Genomic DNA, 23,751 nt, shown 5'->3' with positions numbered 1-23,751 from the left:
TTTTTTTAATTATTATTTTTTGATTCATTGTACACAAATGGGGTACAACTTTCATTTTTCTGGTTGTACATGAAGTAGAGTCACACCATTTGTGTAATCATTCATGTATGTTGGGTAACCATGTTTGTCTCACTCTGTTATGTTTCCTTGCCTCAGCCCCTCATTTTTCTCCACACAGTCCATCCTTCCCCCATTCTTGCCTTACCCCTCCCCACCACCATTATGTATCATCATCTACTGATTGGAGAAATCATTTGGCCTTTGGACTTTGGGGAGTGGCTTATTTTACTTTGCCTCATATTCTCCAATTCCACTTCCATTTATAGGGGCACAAATCCATAACTGTCACTGCTGAAGTTTATCAAATTTGTAAAGCATAGGATTAAATGCAGTCATTGTCCCTCACATGAGGTTGACAAAGTACTCTCAGGTGTCCATAACTCATTCCATCATAAAGCCATGAAGACATGCTGCATAAAAGTGGGTTTCTTTTTTTTTTTTTTTTTTTTTTTTTTGTGGTGCTGGGGATTGAACCCAGGGCCTTGTGCTTGCAAGGCAAGCATTCTACCAACTGAGCTATCTCCCCAGCCTGGCATAAAAGTGAAGGAATTTTTATTGAAAATGGTTTACCTGAGGCACCTATTTTGACATTATACCATACTAGAGTTTGTTATAGTTATTAATCAAATGTGTGCATTGTTATAGTCACTAAGCAAATGTGTGCATTAATATATTTTATTATATGCATAATAAAATAATTCCTCTAAAATAATCATATTTGAGTCCAATGATTAAAATGTCATCATAGTTTCCATTTGAAAACAAAGTATAGGAGATTCTATCCAAAAGTACAGTTCTTATACCATTAAGTTTCACATAGGAGACATCTTTGTGATTCTTACTATGGAAGAACTTTCAAGATTGATTTTTTAAATATCAAGTAAATACTTTGAATGGCATTCATGTTTCAAACTGATCACTACTTACCAGAGTCCTGTAAGCAGCTGTCTTTATGAAAGAAACAAACAGAAAGAAAAGTGGGCATTGGTCCCATGTAGATCCCTGGATGCTTTTGCATTCAGAGCCTGGAAGTAACTAAATGACAACCAGAATTTGTAATAACTACAAGAAGAAAGAAGATAGTGTGATGGGAATTTTGAGCAGTTGTGTCCTCAACTTCTTCTCAAACATCAGTGCAGTAGGAGCCATTTGAGATGCACGGTGGGAAGAATGGCTTGCTCCATCTGGACCTTAGGAATAATTAGAGGGTTAACTTAACCATGGTGTCCAGAGTGGCCTATGTGGACAAGATAGAAATGGATTCCATGCAACCAGAATGTCTGTACTGGCAATGTATTCAGATTATCATTTTTTAAATATTTTTTATTTGTTCTAATTAGTTATACATGACAGTAGATGCATTCATACATTTGAATAGATCATACATAAATGGAGTGTAATCTCTCATTTTTCTGATTATACATTCTGTAGGATCACATCGGTCATGCAGTCATTTATGTACATGAGATAATATGTCTGTTTCATTCTACTATCATTCCCACCCCATGCTTCTTCCCCTCCCTTCACTTCCCTCTACCTAATATAAAGTAATTCTATTCTTCCCTATCCACTCTTATTGTGAATTATCATCTGCATATCAGAGAAAACATCTTTTTTAATAGTCCATGTGTCCAGGTTCTTATGTGATTATTGAATATCTACATAGACATTGACGGAGGTTTTGCCTGCAAATCATGACCAGAAAAATCTTGAAGGGAACAAAATCTCTAAACTGGGAATGTATACAGATAACTTTGAAGCTGGGTATATAACATGATAATCCTTCCTAACCAGAGCACAGCCTCGGATGCCTGATTCTGTGGAACAAAAGCATTCTCAGTTCAACATAGCATGGATTTGACCTATTATTTTGAATTGAAACCAAGGGAGGAAAAAAAGGGGCAATAGCATTTTACTCTCTAAACTCTACTGAGGGACAATGTCATTTTTTTTGAAAGTTAAAGTGCAAAGACCATTGATTCCTGCCAGGGTTTCCCTTACTTGCTTCCTCTAGCCTGTAAGTTCTTCAGCAGCTGTGCCACAAACTGTCCGTGTCCTTGTCCTTGAAGAAGATGCCTTTCTTTTTGAAACAATGCAATGAAACTCATACCTTCAGTGATTTGAAATTTAAAGAGCTAGGGGGTGAAGGGTGCTTCTGCCCCTTCAGGAGTTTGGATGATGGTCCTGTTGAATGATGCTGATGTTGCTTGGTGCCACTATCATCTGGCAGCAGAGTCTGTGGCCCCAGGTAGCACAGCATCATCTTTTGTAGCCAGACAGTATCACAACTGGTGGAGGAATAATCACATGCATTGCCTGGTGTTCAACTTGTTCGGCTTTCAGTCACACAAATCATCCCTCTTCACTTGGTCCTAAAAGACAAATTGACTAGGGAAAATACAAAGAAGAACTAAAGAATTTATCTCAAATAACTGCAGGGAATTGAATTTGTGGCACAACTGAAATAGATAACCACTTCTATTTAACAGGCTATGAAGAGATATCAGATGGCATTGTGATGTGTGTTCTTTACGATGACCTGTGGCAGTCTATGCTGGGTCCTGAGGCATTTGAGCCCACAATTAGGTGTTGCTTTCTTGTGAATTTTCCTGTTAACATTCTCTGTGAAGCAGAGAAGTCAAGAGGTCAGTATCTAATCTAATAGATTTTTTTGTGTACTTCTTTTACCCATTGCATCAGGGCCATCGAATGAACAATGACTTTTGGGTAAAAATAGAGGGAGAAATATTTGAATGCCAAATATTTAATAATAAAAATAATATGTGAACTCTATGATTTTCAGCTAGGCTATTTTTATACCTATTAATTTGTATTTAGGTATATAATTTTGACTTTTCAAAGTGTTTTTAACTAACATATCTTAGAAAATGTTTTTATTCCCAAGTAGTTCTCTGACAATATTTTATTGCAGTGGTGATGCAGAATAATGTAAACAGAATTGAAAAGAAAACATTACATAAGGATAAACTATTCTTAATTGAATATCATAATTTTAATAGATAACACCTTTCATAATAACCAAAAGTCATGTGTGAAATCACAAATATAATTTATTAAGAGTTGCTTCTTACATCTTCCTTTAGATTTTTCAGAACTCTCAGAGTTAAAAAATGTCTCAAACTTCTGAAATTTAATGTGTTCGCATTTCAATAGAAAAAAAAAGCCCTTCTTAGTTCATAATTAATCTAAAATCAGACATTCATTTTGAATACTTCCAAGTTCCCATAAGTCTACCTAAATTATGTAAATTACAAATATAACCATCCTCACTCCAGTTGTCTTTTACAATAGTTTTGCTAAGTATTTTGCAAAATAGCACAACTCCTGTCCTTCAAAGACAGCATAAAATTCTACACAAAGATTCACTCATATTCAAAAGGGAGAGAAAGAGAAAAGAAAAAGATTATTTCAAAATATTATAGAAAATAAAACATAAAAGATATGATCACATTAAGATAGCCACTATTGAAAACTCTTTGATACTATTTTTCCTTGTGGAGATATAGAAGAAAACAGAAATGGGTAAGGGAATCCTTTACATGATAGAAATAAACAAAAGGTCTTAGATGTAGAAAAAGTGAAAATAAAAGGAATAGAAATGACTAAATAAAACTAATTAGCATATGTATCACCTCACTTATATTTTGTGGTGAGGCCTAAAATCTCTCAGCAATTTTTAGGAATACAATACATTGCTACTAACTATAGTTTTCATGTTGTCAATAGAGCTCTTGCTCTTCTTCCTCCTATCTAACCAAAATTTTGTATCCTTTGACCAACATCTACCCAACCCCATCCCATCTCCAGTTTCTGATAACCACTACTCTTAACTGCTATGTCATCAACTTTTTAAGATTCCATAAATGAATGAGATCATGCAATATTTGTCTTTCTGTGCCTAGTTTATATCATTCAACAGGATGTGCTCTAGGTTCATCCATGCTGTTATAAATTACAGGATTTCCTTCTTTAATAAAGCTAAGTAATACTCTTTGGTTTATCCATTCTTGTGATGATGGAAACTTAACCATTTCCATAATGTATACATATTTCAAAATATCATCTTAAATATTTTTATTGGGTAATTTAAATAACTAGAGTTTTTAAGAGATAGATTGACATACTCCTAAGAATTTTGAGTAAAACAAATTTATTTGCCCATAAAATAAATTTACTACTAATATAAAACAATAGAAAAGTAAACAAAGGGGATGGATGAAACAGAAGAAAACATAGACAATTCACATAAGAAAGCAGTAGTGAAACATTCTTATTAGGATCCTTCCAGTCTCCCTGACTTGTCTGTTTTCTAAAACAGATATAAAGTACATGGACTTGGGTTTATTTACATATTTTGCAGAGAGAATGAGGAAAAACCAGAGATTAGGAACCATGACTAGAAATAGCTGCAGTGCTGACAGATGATGCAGAGGTCAAAATCCTTTAAGAAAAGGTGAAACAAAAATCACTATTTGCAAGGAACAGAAGTCTCTCAGAGTCTAGGCTCAGTATGTAACTGCAGAAATAGAAAGGACCGATTACATTTTGACAAATTTTGAAAAAAAAAAAACTAAATTCAAATTCACTTCAATACAAACTTAAAGAAAAAAATGATCAAATTATTTAGCAATGTAATATTTAACCAATAATCTATATCACAGCTGTTTTTACTGACAGCATTTTATCTGTTCATTGTACATATTCAGTACCAGTGGCATGGAAATCAATAATAGTACATGACTGGCATAATTCTGCTGCTTTTATATACAGGGGAGTACTTGTGAAGTAAGACTACAGGGTTCTAAATTGAATTTTTATTTTTAGTTAGTGAAATCAGAGTGACTGCTCTTGAGTCATGCCTCGTGTGATTTTTTTTAAACTGTATCAACTAAAGTTGGTAAGTTACAATTGGTACTCATATTTTGGAGTTCTATGGTAGACCACCTCTTGCTTTAATCTTAAAGAAACTTTCTGAAAAGAGAGTTATAGTCACATACATATAAAAATTCCCCCTAGGACATCTTTCACTTTCACATCTTCCACCAATGTTATATAATATATGCCATCTTTCTTCCCTGAAAAATTATTTACCTTGAATATACTCCCTTCCTTAGGCTCTACTGACATTCCAGTGTTGTGACTTCAGTGTTTAGATTTCTTCAATTGTTCACCATTGTACCTTTTTATTTATTAGACATATTTGTTATAGGAACACTTTGAATATCATAAAATTCCCACATTGAAAGTTTGTAACCCAATGGCTTTTACTTTGTTCACAAAGCATGTGTCTAAACTATGTGTCTAAACTGTTCTTCATTTCCCATAAACTGTATATATAATACCGAATTCTTTGGGATTTGTTTGGTATTATTATATGGTATTCTTAGCTACTTAATATTCAAAAGGTAGTTATAAAAGTTTATCACATTCAAAATGATGGTTCTTTCTGCTAACATTTGTTTTTTGGATGCCCCGTTAGAGGTCAGAACCAAACAGCAGATAATTGTATTTTAAATTCATAGGTTAACACTTTTGAGCCTCCTAAATAATACAGGTCTTTCATGGCAGGGTCATCTCCCGAAAATAAGTGTGAACTTTTGATGTGCTAATGTACATTACTATTTCCAACAGTGCACCCAAATTTTGGCAAATTTTTGGTTTTCTCTGTGCTAATTCTTCAAATGTCATCTTGGAGCTTATAATTTTATTTTCTTCAGGATTAGACACACTATTTCCTGAACCCCTTATCTTTCTCTTCCTAGTTCATACTCTCATTTTTTAAATGTACATTCTCTAACAGTTATGTGAAAAAGTATGTGAGGGCAATAATTTTCCTGAAGCTTTCATATCCTAAAATATCTGAGAATTATTTCCTCTCAGAGTGAAATAGACATCATCCTGCCAAAATTCTGCATCACAAACCCTCTTATTATGCCCCATCTGCACACAACAGTGGCTTCCTCTACCCGATTACATCAGTTTATCCTCCCCTATTATATTTTCTTCTTTAAAATTTTGTTGAAAAGAAACCTCTCACATTTTCTTTATCCTATGCATCCCTATTTTTTCTGTTTTTATCCAGTAATAGCAATGGGCATTTTGGAAAGACAGGAAAATATTGATTTTTCTCTTGAAACATATTATTGCTTGACTTTATTTAATTATTTCCTAAACTTAGTTAAAGACTAAATTTCAAGGTAATTTTATAATCATTTTACTCCAGTAGTCTATGGACCTTAATTAAGGAAATATTGGAGTGAAGCATTACTGATTATTTGTTGTATTGTTGTATAATTAATGTCTTGTTTCTGTATAATGAAATAATATATAAAATATGTAATATTAATAAATTACATATTTAATATGTTTAATAACATTAAATAGCATAGTAAATTAATATTCAAATTTAATCGCATTCACTTTCTGGTACCAATGCTATTCTAAACCTATAAAAATAAAATATTGCTTCCCAAAATCTGTGCTCCAGATTCTTCCTAATCATACCATGTCAACAGATAATTGTGGAGAAAGTAGTAGGATTGAGAAATCACTACCACAGTAAGATTTTTCAGTTGTCACATGGTGAAGATTGTATCAGGCAAAAATTACCAGTTTATGCAAAAACTTGGGAAAAGTCTGATGAAGAGGAAGATATTAACATGGTCTCAATGTGTTTCTCATGGGATGTTTAAGTTGTGAGAAGACAAATAGTAACTACATAATTATGAAGCCTGACCACTCCTTAACCAGGTGATGAAACAGAACAGAATAGGCACTGTGTGTCCTGAAGGTGATGCTCCAACAAGGAAGTGACGCAACATTTCCTAACCACTGGTCCAGCTGGGAAACTACCTGTGTCCCATCACCAGGAAATATCAGGCAAACCCAGATTGAGGGGCATCCTATAAAACAACTGGCCTGAAACCCTCCAAAATACTTCTGTTGTGAAAGACAAAGAAAGGCTTCAGACTTTCAACTTAAAGGAAACTAAAGATATATGAAACTGAATGAAATTCATAATTCTTCTGTAGATCCCGTACAGCAGAAAAACAATGTACTTACAGGTTTTTCCTATAAAGACTAATATTAGAACCAATTGACAAAATTAAACTGAGATTTTTGGATTAGACAAGATTATATAGCAATAGGTCCTGCAAACTCATAACTATACTATGATTATATAAAAAATCATACTTGTTCTTAGGAAACAGTAGGAAATACTGAAAAGTAAATGGTTATATCTGAAACTATTCTCATCTGTTAAGATGAGACTAATATTAGAACCAATTGACAAAATTAAACTGAGATTTTTTGGATTAGACAAGATTATATAGCAATAGGTCCTGCAACTCATAACTATACTATGATTATATAAAAAAATCATACTTGTTCTTAGGAAACAGTAGGAAATACTGAAAAGTAAATGGTTATATCTGAAACTATTCTCATCTGTTACAGAAAAGAGTAAATAACATATCATGACGTGTATATATATATATATATATATACATGTGAATGTATATACACACACATATGTACTCCATATATACATATACATATCTATATATACATGTATACATATATCTATATATATACATATATATGTATGTAGTATATGGAGAGAAAGAAAAGAATGAAAAACCAATGTGGTAAAAATATTAACAAGTGGCAGATCTGGGTAAAGAGTATGCAGAAATTCTTTGAATTAGTCTTGCAGCTTTTCTCTAGGTTTGGATTCTTTATTTTTTTTTTCTTTAATCTGTCTTCCCATGTTGCCACAACTGGAGAATTCCATTTTAAATATTTTTGAAGAGACACATTGTATATTTATGTTGTAAAACAAATCCATTTTCATCCCTTTGTGCTGCATTTATAACCTTGCCTTCCCATGATGATTGGTTTGACCTCTGTTGCTGGTGACATTTTTCTCTCACTCTCCAGCTCTATTTGTTCACTTTTCTTCCCAGAGCCTTGAGTCTATACAGTCAATATAAGTTACTGAAATACTAGTTAATGTATTTTCCCCTTTCTTCACTATTTTAAAACCCTCAAAAATTAAGAGAGTAGAGTAAGTTTTGTTTATTCCTAATAGGAGAAAAGGCTGTTCTCTGTGGAGGGACAATAAAAAACAACTATGTGCCCACTAAGGAAAATCAAGATGAATCAACAGAATGAGTCTTCCATACATTTGGTGAGAGAAAAGGAATGGCTTAACTCTGGAGATGGTTTTGTGAGGTAAGAAATGGGATGGAATCACACATTTCTGAAGGTAGTGGGGTAGGCAAGCACCCAAGAAGGAAGATCTGGTGAGGGACATCATGGAATCTTGCCAAGAGAAGCAGTGCCCATCTGAAGTTAGAAAGCAGATCAGGACAAGAGCATCAAGCAACAGAGTAGCTGCAGTGGTAACAAGGATAATGGTAATAACAGCTGCTGTGCAGATCTTACAGAGTACTGAGGCCACTCTGCACACTTCAGTCACAAACTTCTGACAATTCTATAACCTGTTCATTTCCCACATGAGAAAACTGAGGCATTGAGAAAGAGGCAGAGCCATGGTTATTACTTGACCCACATGATTCATTTTGGCTCCCGAGCCTGAGCTCCTAATCATCACATTCAAAGATGCAGAAGATGTGATAGTAATGGTCATCAGAGACCAAGGACCAAAGACTTCCTTGTTCTTTTTTGTTTCATGATACCACATAAATAATGAATACTAAAGAATTAAAGATAAGATCAATGTACAGTGTATGGACACATGGCTATATCTCACTGAATCCCATTAGTAAGCATGATTAATATGTGTTAAGAAGTTTTAATAAATTAATTCAAAATATTTTTAAAAAGCTGAAAACCAAAAGAAAGCTTTCTAATTGTCACCTAAGAAAAACATTTTTAATATTTTGTCAAATACAGAAGCAACACGTTTTTAATGCATTCATATCTGTATTACATTTAAAACACCTATATGGTAAAAAATATAAATAAATGCAAGAAATTAAACTGTGAAAACATATTCACACTCCAAAATGGACAAAGAATGTGCTTAATATAAAAGGAATTCTTGCTATGGACAAGAAATATCATCTTGGAATCCCTAAAGAAAATTGGGAAAAGGTCATAAATAATGAAGTGACTATACATACTTTATATGTATATAAAAGCAGGTAATTAACAGGTGAAAACCATTGGACATATCTTACAGTAAGAAGAAGAGTTACACATAAAGCGATAAGATAGCATTTCTAAATTTGTTAAATCAACATAATATTTTAAAAAGAAAAGGTCCAGGGTGCAATAGAATAAGCTTTTAAGAAAAAAATGCTAATTAATACACATTTACTTGGACAAAATTTTGAAATATGAAGAACCTTAACATTTTTATACCATTTAAATGAAATAAAATAACTTAAGTGTCAAGATATAAAATGCACCTTTTATTTTTTTTTTTGTTTTTCATTTTTTTAGTACCAGGGATTGAATCCAGGAGCACTTAATCACTGAACAACATCCCCAGCCCTTTTACTTTTTATTTTGAGACAGGGTCTCACTTAGTTGCTTTGGGCCTCAATAAATTGCTGAAGTTAACCTCAAACTTGAGATCTTCCTGCCTCAGCGCCCTGAGTCTCTGGGATTATTACAGGCACACAAAATCATTCCTGGTATTTCCATTTTTTGTGATAGGAAAATATGATTAAAAAAAAAAACCTTGGTGCAAAACAGTGTGAGAATTCTTACATTTAAAAATTATATCATATAATAGCATACTCTGAAACTTTAAAAATAATTTTGAAAAGTTTGTTTTATGATACAGAAAAATGTTTGTCAAAACATGGAATAGAGAACAAGATTCTGTGATGTCACTGAATCAGGCAACTCTTCCAATGAGGAGAGGAGAGTCTGTATGGAAGAAGCAAGAAGAGATCTTAAGGAAAAAAGACAGTGAAGAGAGCACATGAGGCTGAAGAAACAGCACAAAGAGAACTGTGAAGAAATTCTTCAGAGAACTGTGACCAGGAAACTGTTGCTCAAACACTGGGATGGAAGAAGGCATCTAGGACTATCCTGCAAGCAATGGGAGTTCCCATGAAGAATGGCCAACTGAGCACATGCTTTAATCTCTCCTCCCTCCTGAGATCTATAGGAGCACAAAGCAATCTTTACTGGTGAACAGGAGGAAACTTATCATTGAGTGGGAGATGACAATATTTCTAAGAAGTTTGAAAGGAAAGGGGGAAGTATTTAATATTGGAAGAGAAGAGAGGTCTCTGTAATCCAGAATAAACCTGAGCAGAACTTCAGTGGAGGAGGCTATGGACTCAAAGGATACATGAATGTGGCAAGGAAGAGCAAGAGGTGGGACTGTGAGCAGAACAATTGAAGCTGTTTACTGAACAATTAACTTATTCTGTCCCGTTTGTTATTTTTTGCACACCTCCCCACAAAATATTGCAGCCAGGTTTATAACCATCCAAATAACTAATGACAATAAATATAAGAAGCTAAAGCAATAGTGATAAATAACTATAAAAAGTAGAGTTTTTCCTAAATAATGAGTATGTGTTACCTTGGGAAGACTGAATCATCACCACGGGTACTTTTGCACATGTTTAGGCATGTGGAGCTTCTCAGTGCCCAGCAATCTGAGAGCAAAGCAAGTCCCCAAGTTCACAATTTGCCTTTTTATCCACCTTTCACCTCCTTTATTCAAGGAGCACCAAGACCAAAAATTCAGTCAATACGTGAGAACTTAGATGTTTATTCATAAAACTGGAATAGGATGAGATAAAAATTGAATGAAGAGAAAATGTATAATGCTTCTGATAAAAGTAATGATTTCCAATAAAAAAAATAGGAAACAGTGATGATTAAATGAAAGATATTTCTAAACATGTGAAGAAAATTTTGACAAAAGTGGGAATATAGAGAAATAAAAAGCATCATGGGAAATAAAGCATAACTCCAACATTCAATTATTAGTATATCTAAAAGCAAGGAGAGAATATAAGGGAGGTAGTTATCAAACAATATAAAAAATTTATTTCAAAATCAAATTATTTCCTTTGAAAGTGCTCATAAAACAATGTCAGCAATAAAGTAACAAATACCAGATTAACATCAGTACCTGAAATGTTGTAAGTGCACAATCATTATCTGTTAAAAGGAGCAGCAACCATAGATATTAAGAAAATGATGGAGCAAGGCCACCAGAGTGTATTACAAAATCTATAATTCCATATCCAGTCCAACTATCAATTAGATTTGAGTGTTCAACGTTTAGTTTCATAAATGCAAGGACTCACAGATTTTATTATTGACATACTTTTATGAAGAAAAGACTGGAGGAATATTTACTCCACGAAAATGAGAGGAAAAACAAGACTTTGAAATGAAATAGTGGTACTAACACAGGAAACAAGGAAAAGTTTGGTTTTAATATTTCATTGTAGATTCTTGATTTTACAAACACCAAAATAATTCAGTAACAACTCTGTGCAAGGATCATGATACTAACAGCACAAAGTATGAATTGTTTAAAGCAAAAGTGAAATGATCAGTTGAAATTACAGAGTACATTATAGAAAATGTTATACTGTCTAGCTGGCCTCACTGGTAGATGCTTCTCAGAAGTCTTGATGGAAGGAAGATCCATGATCAACAATCACCTTCATATACTATGACAATACTTAGTGAATACATTAAGATATAAATTGGTTAACTTAGTCAATTTTACCACCTATTACAGATGCTATTATATTTCCTTCTGTCAGAAATTTCTCAATGTTTTAAAAATTACTTCAGCTCTACTGATGTGTACCAGTTGAAAATCAGCCTTGAATAGGGGCAAGATGGAAGAGAAAGTAAAGCTGCTAAAAGAATATCTCCAAGAAGAATGAAATAAATCAAGTAGTTGGTCACCCAAAAACGAATCTGGAAATATTGGGAAGTGATAAATTTTATTTCTCTCAGTAGGAATAGAAATGGAAAAAAAAAAGAAAGAAAGAAACTTATGGTCCAAAAATGAATTAAGCTACAATGGTATTTTTTAAATGAAAAGAATCTGGTGCTAGAAGCATGTTCCTTGAGAAGCACAAAAATGATGTTATAAAAAACTCCTCCAAAAGGAATGTGATTGAATCATATTACCAATATAAAAATGAGTCAAAAACTTAGTTTATTTGAGCTCATCTTTTAGAGTGAATCTTTGCTTGTAACTTTTCTATGAATTATTATGCTCACAGAGGAGAATGTGAACTGTATCAACCATAACCTCCTACATGCCAGGTAAAGCTGACAGAAGTAAAGTGTGCAATGAGGAAGGAGAGGTGAAAAGGATGATAAAAGAATGAGGGATGAGATTAGTTATGCATGAAACTGACAAAAGAGTAATGAGAAGTTTATGAGCATGTTATTTAAAGTTATAAGTTGCAAGAATCAAAAATCATACTATAATTATACAATGTTGGAAACTAAAGGAAAGATTGTATTTAATTAGAGTAATCATGATTTTAATAATGGAGAGGCTTAACATATACAGATAAACTTATGTACATAAAATGCATACATGTATACATTACAAAGTACAAACATAAAAACTCCAGCAACTCATACTGATAAGCCAAGATAATGATATATTTATGCATTTATGTTACTTGGAGTTACAAAGGCATGTGTGCACACACACACACACACACACACACACACACACACACACAGATTTAAAAGACCATAAAAACAGAAAAAAATTAGAGTAATTACCTACAGAGGAATGGAGTTCAGAAGAGGCATAGAGCAGAATACTGCTAGTAAAGATAAATGAATTTTATAAATATTTCCATTATTTTAACTAAAAACAAAAGAAAAGTCATTAGATTTACAAAACAAATAGCACACCAAAGCTTTATTCGAGAATGAGGCATTAGATAGACAGATTATGAAAATGAAAATTGGATGGGTATAAAAATTTTTGAAAGAGATGTAGTAGAGATAATTTTATCTCCAATTTCTTTACAAGGAATTGAGGCTTAGAGAGTTTAACTGACTACCCATAGATTCACTGATAGGAAGCAGGAAATATGGAAGTAGAAATTTAATCTCCCAAAGTTTATAGACTTTATATCTTCTAAGATTTCTTATTTTAGTCCTTGGTGTAGTCATATAAAACATAGCAGAACAAGTTCCAAATTCTTTTTTACATTTTTTTCATGGACAGCAACTACACAACATCTAGGAATAGAAACAGTAGAATGTGGTAAGATAAATTGTTCTTCTACATATATTTATAGTCCCCTAACTCCAGTAAATTCTTAATATCCTATTGTTTTGAGTCAAAATAATGATTACTTAGATGTTTATTCAATAAAACATGGAGATTTTCCAAAGGAAAACCTAAGGCTATGTTGTTTGTAAAGATGCCATGTCAAATAAAGTAATTCGGAAAAACTAAAAATAAAAAGGATGGACCAAGATATTCCAGGCAAATAAAAACAATAAGAAATCAGAAGTTATTTTCCTGTTAACAGACCATAATACTATCTCCACCTCTACTTGGCACTTTAGAGTCACTGACTAATGCAGTTATATAAGAAACAAGAGAGAGAAAAGATTGTAAATGAAAAAGTAAGCTGATCTCTTTGAAGTCAATATGATAACAGAATCTGGAGAATCCGTAAAGTGTGGGTAGCCATCTGTGACTAGCAAATCAGGCGTGGTGAGTTGTCAGACACGGAAATCTGGCTCACAGGAACTGGCAATAATTAGGAATTGTTCCAGATCTCCTGGGAGTATGTGATGTCCATGCAGAGTGGCTCACTGCTGGAATTTGCATGTCCTGGATGTGTCACATGACCTGCTAGAGCAAAGGGCTTTCTTAACTGCAATCCATCCTGTTTCTCACAGAAGCTCCTCCTGGTCCCCCTTTTACCTGTATGACTATAAATCAAGGAAAGTCAGGCTCCATTTTCTCATTAGAGCCAGATCTTAGCATGACTCAATCCCTCACACTCCCTGATTCAAAAGAAATAATTGTCTCCTCTGGTTCTTCTATTAAATAAGTTTCTTAATGATTAATCTACAGCCAGCTCATCCCTCCTACAGAAAACCTTTCCCTCATGCACACTGGACATGGAAGAAACCTGATACATAAGTAGCACTCAAATAATAAATTTATTAAATTAATAGTGCATGACATTTACTTGTAAATATAAAATGTCTCCATTTATACAGAGATATTGTCCTTGAGGAAAAAACTCCATTGACAATATCAACAAAAAATTAGGAATAAACTCAACAAGAAATATGTAATACTTATATGAGGAATACTAGAAAAATCTTCTGAAATACACAAAAAATATGTCAGTTGTTCTTGGACAGGAGAATTCAACACCATAAAATGGCAGTTCTCTTCAAGTTTTTATATGAATTTAATAACTCCAAGTAACAATACCAAGTTTTTCTTTCCTGGAGCTCCACAGATTTATTACAACTTTACATGTAAAAGTAGGAGGGTAAGAATCTGAGGGAAAGCCCCACGGCTAATCTTGTCAGATATTAAAACATACTAGAAATCCTCTGTAAATTAAACAATGTAATACTCATCTGTGAGAAGGTTGACAAATCAGCAGACAATCCAGACCTTCTAACAAATAATGTAAGGAACACTGGGAAACCATTTAGAAAAAGATAAGTGGATGCATGCTTCACACCAAACACATAATAAAATTTAAATGGATCACAGATCTAACAGAAAAATCAGAGAATGTAAGTCATAAGAGAAGAAAATACATGTGAGGTCACTTATAACTTGGGTATGAGGAAACCTAGTTGCAGTTTTAGATTAATATAATTTTTAAAACAATATTTCACCATTAGCAATTCAAAAGCTTGACTACACTTTTGTTGGTGGAATTATAAATTAAAACTGCAATTTATTACCTTGCTGGAGAATTCAAAATTATGCAATCACAGTGGAGGTAAACCCATCAATATCTAACAAAGCTACTCATGTATTTGTCACTGACATCACTATGATGAATTTATCCTGATGTACACATCTGATAAGATGTAAACACACACATTTATTTATTATAAATTATATTTGTTAGAAAATATTGAAATAATCAAAACAACCAAATGTAGGATACTGATTGAAAAACTATAGTACTATTTGGCTATATAAAACAAGAGATGTATAATGGTGACAATAGTTAATAACAATAAATTTTATACTCAAATATTGCTGAGAATAGATTTTAAGTATTCTTGCCACACAAAAAAATAGTAAATATATTGAGTGATGCCTATGTTAGTTTATCTATTCCACAGTGTATTTATATCAAAGCATCATATCATACCACATAAAACATAAAATTTGCACTTGTCAATTTAAAAATTATATATGTACACTTATATAGATGAAACAGAATAAGGAAGACCACTAAAAATAGTGAATTCCCAATCTTCCTGCCCCAGACTCCTGAGCTGGGATTACAGGCATGTGCCACTGTGCCAAGCAAACTGTTTTGCTTTTGAGACAGAATCTTGCCAAGTTGCTGAGGCTGGCCTTGAACTGCAATCCCCCTGCCCCAGCCTCCTGAGTCACTGGGATTACAGACATGCACAACCACACCTGGATATATTTTGAGCAAAAAATGCAAAATTTCAAAAATATCAGATTTCATATTCTATCCCCTAAGAAAGTGGTATATAGATAGATATGTTCATATATAGTAAATAAGTTACAATATATATATACAATACACCTCATATTTCTATAAATATATATCTTATATATCATATGCAGTATTATATTTTTGAACAAAAAAATATAAGCTAAGCAGTTGTGATGATACACACTTGCAATACTAGCAACTCACATGACTGAGCAAAAGGACCACAAGTTCAAAGTTGGCCTAAACAACTTAGTGAGACTTTAAACAACTTAGACTTTAAGCAACTTAGTGAGACCGTGTCTCAAATAAAATAAATAAAATAATAAAATAAAATAAAAGGCTGGGGATGTGGCTCAATGATTAAGTGTCCCTGGGTTCAATCCCAGTACCAAAAAGAAGGAAGGAAGGGAGGAGGGAAGGAGGGAAGGAAGGAATGAACGAAAAGGGAAAGGGAAAGGGACAAGAAGGAGAAGAGAAGAAGGCTTGTAATTAATTGTCTAGAAGGTGTAATGTTGGAAAAGTAATATGAACATAAGAAAAGATGTAGATATTATCTGAGCATATTATTTGTTATTTTTGTTTTTAAGTCATATTAATATTGTATATATTCAAATTCAAGATTAAACCAATAATCCTGGAAAAACTTTGAACATAAACATGAAATTAACCATTTATCAAACTGATAATATAGTCATAAGTAAAAATTACTGTTTCAAGTAAATTTTAATACTGTACTTATTGTATATTGTTACTGTATTTGCTGCAGAGAAATCATGAACTTAATAAGTGCCATGGTTTGAATGTTTGTGACAATCCCCCAAAATTTATTTGTTCAAATTCTAACCCCCAAGGAGGTGGTGTTAGGAGGTGGGGCTATGCGAAGTGATGAGATCCTTAAGGTGGGCTTTTTGCCCTTCTGAAGAGCTAGATAGTTCCTTCCACCTGTGAAGACAAAAAAGAACACATCTACGAACCAGAGGCTTAGTCCAGAACTGTAAGAAATAAATTTCTGCTGTTTATCAACTACCTAGTTTATGATGTTTTGTTACAGCTATGCAAATGGATCCAGACAATAAACTTGTTGACAGTGGTCATGTTAATACACTACTTGGGAAATATTTTGTGTGTGCTATAGGTCAATTTTTTTTCTTTTACAGTATTAAAAATGTACATGTTGATTCTTTAGAGAATCAGTGGTCTCACTCTGGGGAAAGAAAGAACCAAAACGGAATGGGGGGAAAGAAGTAGAATCCTTTGGTATTAGATTGAAATTACACTTACCAGTATGAATTGATGAGTTTCTCAAATGTGTGTTCCTAACTCTGTCAACTCCAAGAATCTAGAACCAGGACTCTGCTCTTGGCTTCTAAATGCTTCCACAGGACTTGGAATAGCTAATACCAGGTCTGAGGCAAGACATATTCAACATAAGCCTAGACTATCTTATTGTGTCAGAAAACTAAGGAAGCGCTTAAAAACTGATATGGAGATTTCAAGAGAACATCAGAATTTGCTTTCAAGAGCTCCCAAGAACAATTTGAACGTACAAAAAAAAAAAAAATGACATGATGGTAGTAGATTATGATCCATTGAATCCAAAAACCTCTTTGCTACTTTAATATTCATCTGAATGCTAATATTAAAAGTAAAAGCCCTTCATCGGTTTAATCAGTAGTAACAATTTAATAGATCATTTGTTAAGAAATTTGGGGGTAAGAGAATGAGAAGGATTTTGAAGGTAGTTAGAAATACTGGCGGAAATGAAAAAGAAAGGAGAAGCCCAAATAACAGATAGTGGAAGCAGTGTAGACAAGCCACTCACAAATGCTCTGCTGTCCCAACACCTTTCCCAAGTGCAGAGAACCCTAAAGATAAGACTGAGAAAAACCCAGCTGAGCAAAAAAGCAAAGCGAGATTATTTAACCTGGACAAACTAGAAAAGCAAATTTTTCCTATTGTTTATTCTAAATGGTGCCAGTTTAGTACTGAACTCCACCTGGGCTGGGAATGTGGTAGAGCACTTGCCTAGCATGTGCAAGGCTCTGAGTTCAATCCCAGCACCACTGGGAAAAACAACAACACAACAACAAAAAGAAAACACTTCACTTATCACAACTTTGAAGCACTTAAAACCACAAAGTACTATGAAGTACTATGGTAGATCAGGATTAAAATACCTTTAAGTGACCCCTGTCACCTGCAGCAAAAGGGATGGAACTGGAGAATATTAAGGGAAACAGGGTAGACATAAAAAGACAAATATCACATGCTCTCATGTTTAGAAATTTAGAAACTTAGTGATCTGATGTAGTGATTACTAGTTTTTAGAGGGAAGGAAAGGGGAGGTGAAAAAACGTTATATAACTAGTGCAAAAACACAATTAGAAGAAATAGGTCTTATTATTCCACAAAACAGTACAGTGACTATAGTTCACAATAAACTATCATACATTCTAGGACTATCTAGAAGAGAGGAGCTGGAAGTCCCCCAAACATAAATAAGGGTTCTGCACTGTATGCATGTATTGACATATCACACTTTATTAATATGCACAATTATTACTTGTTAATTGAAAATATAAACAAAAATAAAACTCTAAGTTGCATAATCTATTTGTGTTTTAAATATCCAACCAATATGTATCAGAATCTTAAAGGAAAATGCTCTTCTTGAAGTGTCCTTGTTTCCCTTCGTGACCCAATAGCCAGGTCTTCAGTAGCTTTGCAAGGAGGGGATGCCAATAGGACACAGTATGGATGCTGCTGGACCGTCTTGAATCAACACATGAATCAGTGATATAGCTTTGAAAGGAGTTTCGTCATGATGAACCATGCTCCACTGATGCTTAACAACCCTGGACCAAAAATATAATTGGATCCCATGTTAGGTTTTTCTGTACAGAAGGACTCCCAGAGCCCTCTTCAAATATACCAACAACTAACACCCTGCAAATGTCAGAAGCTCTAGCAACTCTTCAGTTAGAAATTATCTCATTCTGTGTGGGATGGCTGGCTTGCAAACTAGAATCTAGTTCATTCAATTTCTCTCTGTCCTGGCAGTTGTGATTGATCCCCAGAGAGGCATCTCAGAAACAGGGAGGCAGCGGAGTAAAGCTGCTGTTGGAAGTGACGAGTAGTTGGACAGCTGATTATATTGAACCTGAGTGATAACAATTATAGGCTCTCCACCTCTCAAGGATTTTTAATGGGTTCAGAAAGTCAGATAACTCTGAGTGCTGATGGAAGTCTTTCATCTGAAAGCTGCAGAGGAACACAGAAGGTTTATTTCCATTGGCCAGGTAGTCAGTAGATTCTACACAGAAATAAGAGAAGCACTTTGGGGCTAATAATATTGAAGGTGCAAAATGTAGGCAAAAATGATAGAAGACATAGCTCAGGTGCTCCTCTACTTAGGTACATAGTGGAAACTCCTTCCAGAAGACCAGTTAGCAATGAATAAAGGAAAAATTCTCAGTATCTTTAGAACTTATTATAATTTTGTCACATGTAGATGTACAAGTGCCTGCAAACAAGCCCATTTTCTGCATCTCGATCAACCAGCTTCTTTTAGCAATGTTTCTTCATAAATGTGTTCCTGTGTTCCACCATTTTGCTGGCAGTCTTTTAGTTTGATAGTTTTATACAAACTACATGTTTGACACAAGCTCTATTCTTTTAAATAGATGGCATATTAAACAATAGATTCTGAGAGTTATTGGAGATTCATTAAGATTGTAATATCCTCATTCTTATAATTCTTCTGTCACAAATTAATTCCCTGAATCAGAGAATGTAACTATTTAATACTCTTGATCAGCTAATAAAATCATATTTTATTCTTCAGAAAAGAATATATGCGAGGAAATGAAGTCATTTTAACCTTCTTTGCTAGTGTAAGAGAAAAAACCTTATAAAAGCAATCATCATGGCTCCAGGTTAAAATGGTATATTAAAAACAAACGTCTATGGGCTGGGATTGTGGTTAAGTGGTAGAGCGCTTACCTTGAATGTGTGAGCACTAGGCTCTATTCTCAGCACCACATATAAAGAAATTAGTAAAATAAAGGTTCATCAATTACTAAAAAAATAGTAAAATAAAAACATTTAAAATTCACTGTTACCAAAGGAGACAAGATGTCTTTATTAGTTTTTTCGTTTGTTTGTTTGTTTAGTACAGGGATTGAACTCAGGGGCACTCAACAACTGAGCCACATTCCAGCCCGATTTTGTATTTTATTTAGAGGGAAGGTCTCACTGAGTTGTTTGGTGCCTTGCTGTTGCTGAGGCTGACTTTGAACTTGAGATCCTCCTTTCCTCAACCTCCCGAGCTGCTGGGATTATAAGCATGCACCATTGTACCTGGCATGATGGTATCTTTAAACACACACACCACACACACACACACACACACACACAATCTCAAAAAATGGGAGAATTTTGGCTACTAATTTTTCAAAACTAAGAATCATATAAGTGAATGGCCACTCATTAAGCAGATTAATATATAGCCAAACTCCTAGACCTACAGTGGCAAATGCTTGCAACACCTGACTTATTCTGAAGAAGCCTCAAAAGTCTTTCTTCTAGTATTTCTGGAAATGAGAGTGAAGGGATCAGAGTAAGGGAATTAAATGAAGAGAATGTGGTAAAATTTGCTTGAGAATCATTTCAAACCTCAATCCCTCCCATCCCTCTCCATAGAATGAAAGATACTGCCACATACCACACAGAAACACACAAGATTAGTCTTCAGGGAAGTTTACAGTGGAGGCTGTCTGGACATAGTTGCAAAGCATAGTTGTGAGCCAGAGCAAAGTACTAAAAATATTGGCATTGGGGTGTAAGTAGTGAATGCTGAATGCTGGGATCACTAGCCCTCTCCCTGACTCTCCTCCCAGATTCTAGCAGCCAAATCTCTATGCTTTAGTCTGGGACTAGCAGACTTTTCTCTGGCACACCTAATCAGTCCAAGAGGGAAACCAATAAAGACACCAAGATCTGGAGTTTGGCAGCTACATTCTTTCTAGACCACTCTACTATGAAATTCAACCTGCAGGCTGCATTCCCATTCCCAGAGCATTTGATCAGCTTTTTAAGCCTCACTCTCTGAGCAGAAAAGATCCACACATCTGAGGAAAGACTTTCATCTGAAGAAAGATGGCAATTATTAATGAGGAAAAATCCATTTGGAGGACAGGCCGCGGAGATGAGAAAAAAAAAAACTTTAGGAAAACAACTGCTATTGATATTATCTCAGAAATGAAAGAAGACATCACATTCATGATCAATGGATGGAAACAATAGGGAAGGAATATCCAAAGAACAGAAAGTTCATTCTCAGAAATTAAAAACACTATGGCAAAAAGAAAAAAACTCAACAGATGGGTTGAAGGTTAATTTGAGAAATTTCATAGAAAATAGAGAAAAAAGACAAAAAGATTTGAAAAAAAGAGGGAGAAAGGAAAAGTTAAATTTAAAGGAAATTTAAAGGATGAATCTAGGAGTTCTAACATTTTATATATATATATATAATATATATATATATATATATATATATATATTGGTATTTAGAAGACTAGAAAAGGAGAAAATCATCCAACAAGAATGATTCAAGGAAACCTCCCAGGTATAGGGACCCATATTGAGGGGGCACACAGAATGCCAAACAATGGATTACACTAGATGCATACTAAAATATGACGTAAGAACTTACAGAACCTCACTAAAAAAGAAGATCCTAGAAATTTCGTGGGATGAGGGTAAAGCTTACAAATCAAAACAAACTTTTTTTTTTCTTTCTTTCTTTCATTTTTTTTCTTTCTGGTACTGGATATTGAACCCAAGGACGCTTAACCACTTAACCACATCCCCAGTGCCCCCCTTTTTCTATTTTATTTAGACACAGGGTCTCTCTGAGTTACTTGCTAAGTTGCTGAGGCTGCCTTTGAACTTGTGGTCCTCCTGCCTCAGCCTCCTTAGCTGCTGGGATAAAATACACTTTTTTAGATAACAAAAAAATTGTAGCAATTTTTCAAAACTGAAGAAAAATTATTTTCCAATTAGAATTCTATGCCTAATCAAACTACCCATCCAGTAGGAGGGCAAAATAATATGCTTCCAAATGTGCACAAAAAACAAAATTATCTACCTTGCAAAATGAGGAAGTAGATCAAGAAAGAACTTTACGTGAGCCACAGCAGAGTACAAAGGAATTCCAAGTGGTCTCCTGAGACACAGGCATGGAAGTTCATTACCTAAGGTACAGAATAACACTGTAACAAACAGTTGTCCCAAACATGGCGACTTAAAGAAAGCAGAAATTTATTTCTCTCCCCTGTAACATGAAATTGAACAGTCCAGGTTGATGGAACACTTGTACTTCACAAAATCAGTCAAGAACTCAAATTCCTTCTGCCTTGTTACTTGTCCAGATTGCTATGCTGTTCTGTACACTCAAAGCCTGAAGACTTCCCTTAGCATGACTTAAGCTGTCTCCATGTGTACATAGCAACAGTGAAACACAGTCTATGGCGCATTTTTGCATTTCACCACAGTGTCTTGTTTTCTAAGGCTGTGCTTCACAGTGTCCTGAAATCATTTCTAACCTCTGTCTTGTGTTGGGTGTCCCTGGAACTTATTCCTCTTTGCTTGTAATTCAACTTTTCTGTCCCAAGTCATTAACTTCACAAGACTAACCCACAAATGTGTAATAGGTGAGATATTCTAAGATTTTCTTGCAGAAATTTCTGTGTAATTGGAAGTAAAGGATAGTTCTTCAAAGTTGTCTGTAATAGGTGAGCTATAAAATTATTCCACTGTTTAAAAAATTAACAGTTCATTGGTTCATCCTTTGCCTGCATTATACCCATGCATATGGTAGCCTTCAGCATTCATAATATCAATTTGTTAAATGACCACAGGTCATCTCCTTTAGCTCCTAGCAGTATGCAGATGATCTCAAATAAATCTATGTAACTAAATTTCTGTGATGGACTACAACTACATTTTTAAAAATCTTAAATAAAATAACTGTATTTCAATTAGCATCTCTTACAGATGTCAAACTTGGCAAGAAATAGCTATGCTAGACAAGTATATAGCACCTTAGGGTGTGTGACCATTGAATTGCTACAGTCTGAAAGAAGGAACATGTTGAAGTAATAGAAATTTAGGTCAGTAAAATCCATGCATTTTATAGCACCATAAATTCAGGAGCAAAACACAGAGATTTATCATTGTAGAAGAGATGGCTAATTGCTTCCCAATTCCCATCCTCCCTTTCTACTCATTTTTATCCAGGCAGTTTGGTCACCCAGCTAAAAGCCTATATTCCCCAATCTCCTTGCTGTGTGGCAATTTCTTCTTCAAATCCTCTATAAAATGTAGAGGAGGATGAATAAATACATATGAGAAATTAATTTGTAAACTTATTTCTTTGTTATACCAGTCTAGGTAAATCTTGTCTTTCAGATTACAGTATCCCAAACATGACCTTTGAAGCAAGAAGTGAGGGAGTTGGGGAGATAGTTAAGTTTGTTTAACCTGAACCCATAGTCTGTTTCCTTTCTTTCTCTCTCTCTCTCTCTCTCTCTCTCTCTCTCTCTCTCCTCTCTCTCCTCTTTCTTTCTTTCTTTTTTCTTCCTTTCTCTTTCTTTCTTTCTCTTTCTTTCTTTCTTCTCCCAGGGGTGCTTACCACTGAGGCACATCCCCAGCCCTTTTTATTTTATTTTATTTTTTTAAATATTGCAAACAGGGTTTCATTAAGTTGCTTAGAGCCTAAGGTCTCACTAAATTGCTGAGACTGGCCTCAACTTGAGATCCTTCTGCCTCAGTTGTTCCCATTTCTTATCAGTAATCCCACCAAGAAGATGAAAAAAGTGAATAAATCTGGAACCAGGTATGTAACTTTAACAAGGCAAAAGACTACAGTGTTCTTCTGAGACCAGACAGAAGGAACCAGAAAGCACATCAGTTGAGAAGGATTAGACCAAAGGGT

Source organism: Sciurus carolinensis, chromosome 6 (assembly GCF_902686445.1).
Source record: "Sciurus carolinensis chromosome 6, mSciCar1.2, whole genome shotgun sequence".
NCBI classification, from domain to species: domain Eukaryota; kingdom Metazoa; phylum Chordata; class Mammalia; order Rodentia; family Sciuridae; genus Sciurus; species Sciurus carolinensis.
This window is presented reverse-complemented; position numbering follows the sequence as displayed.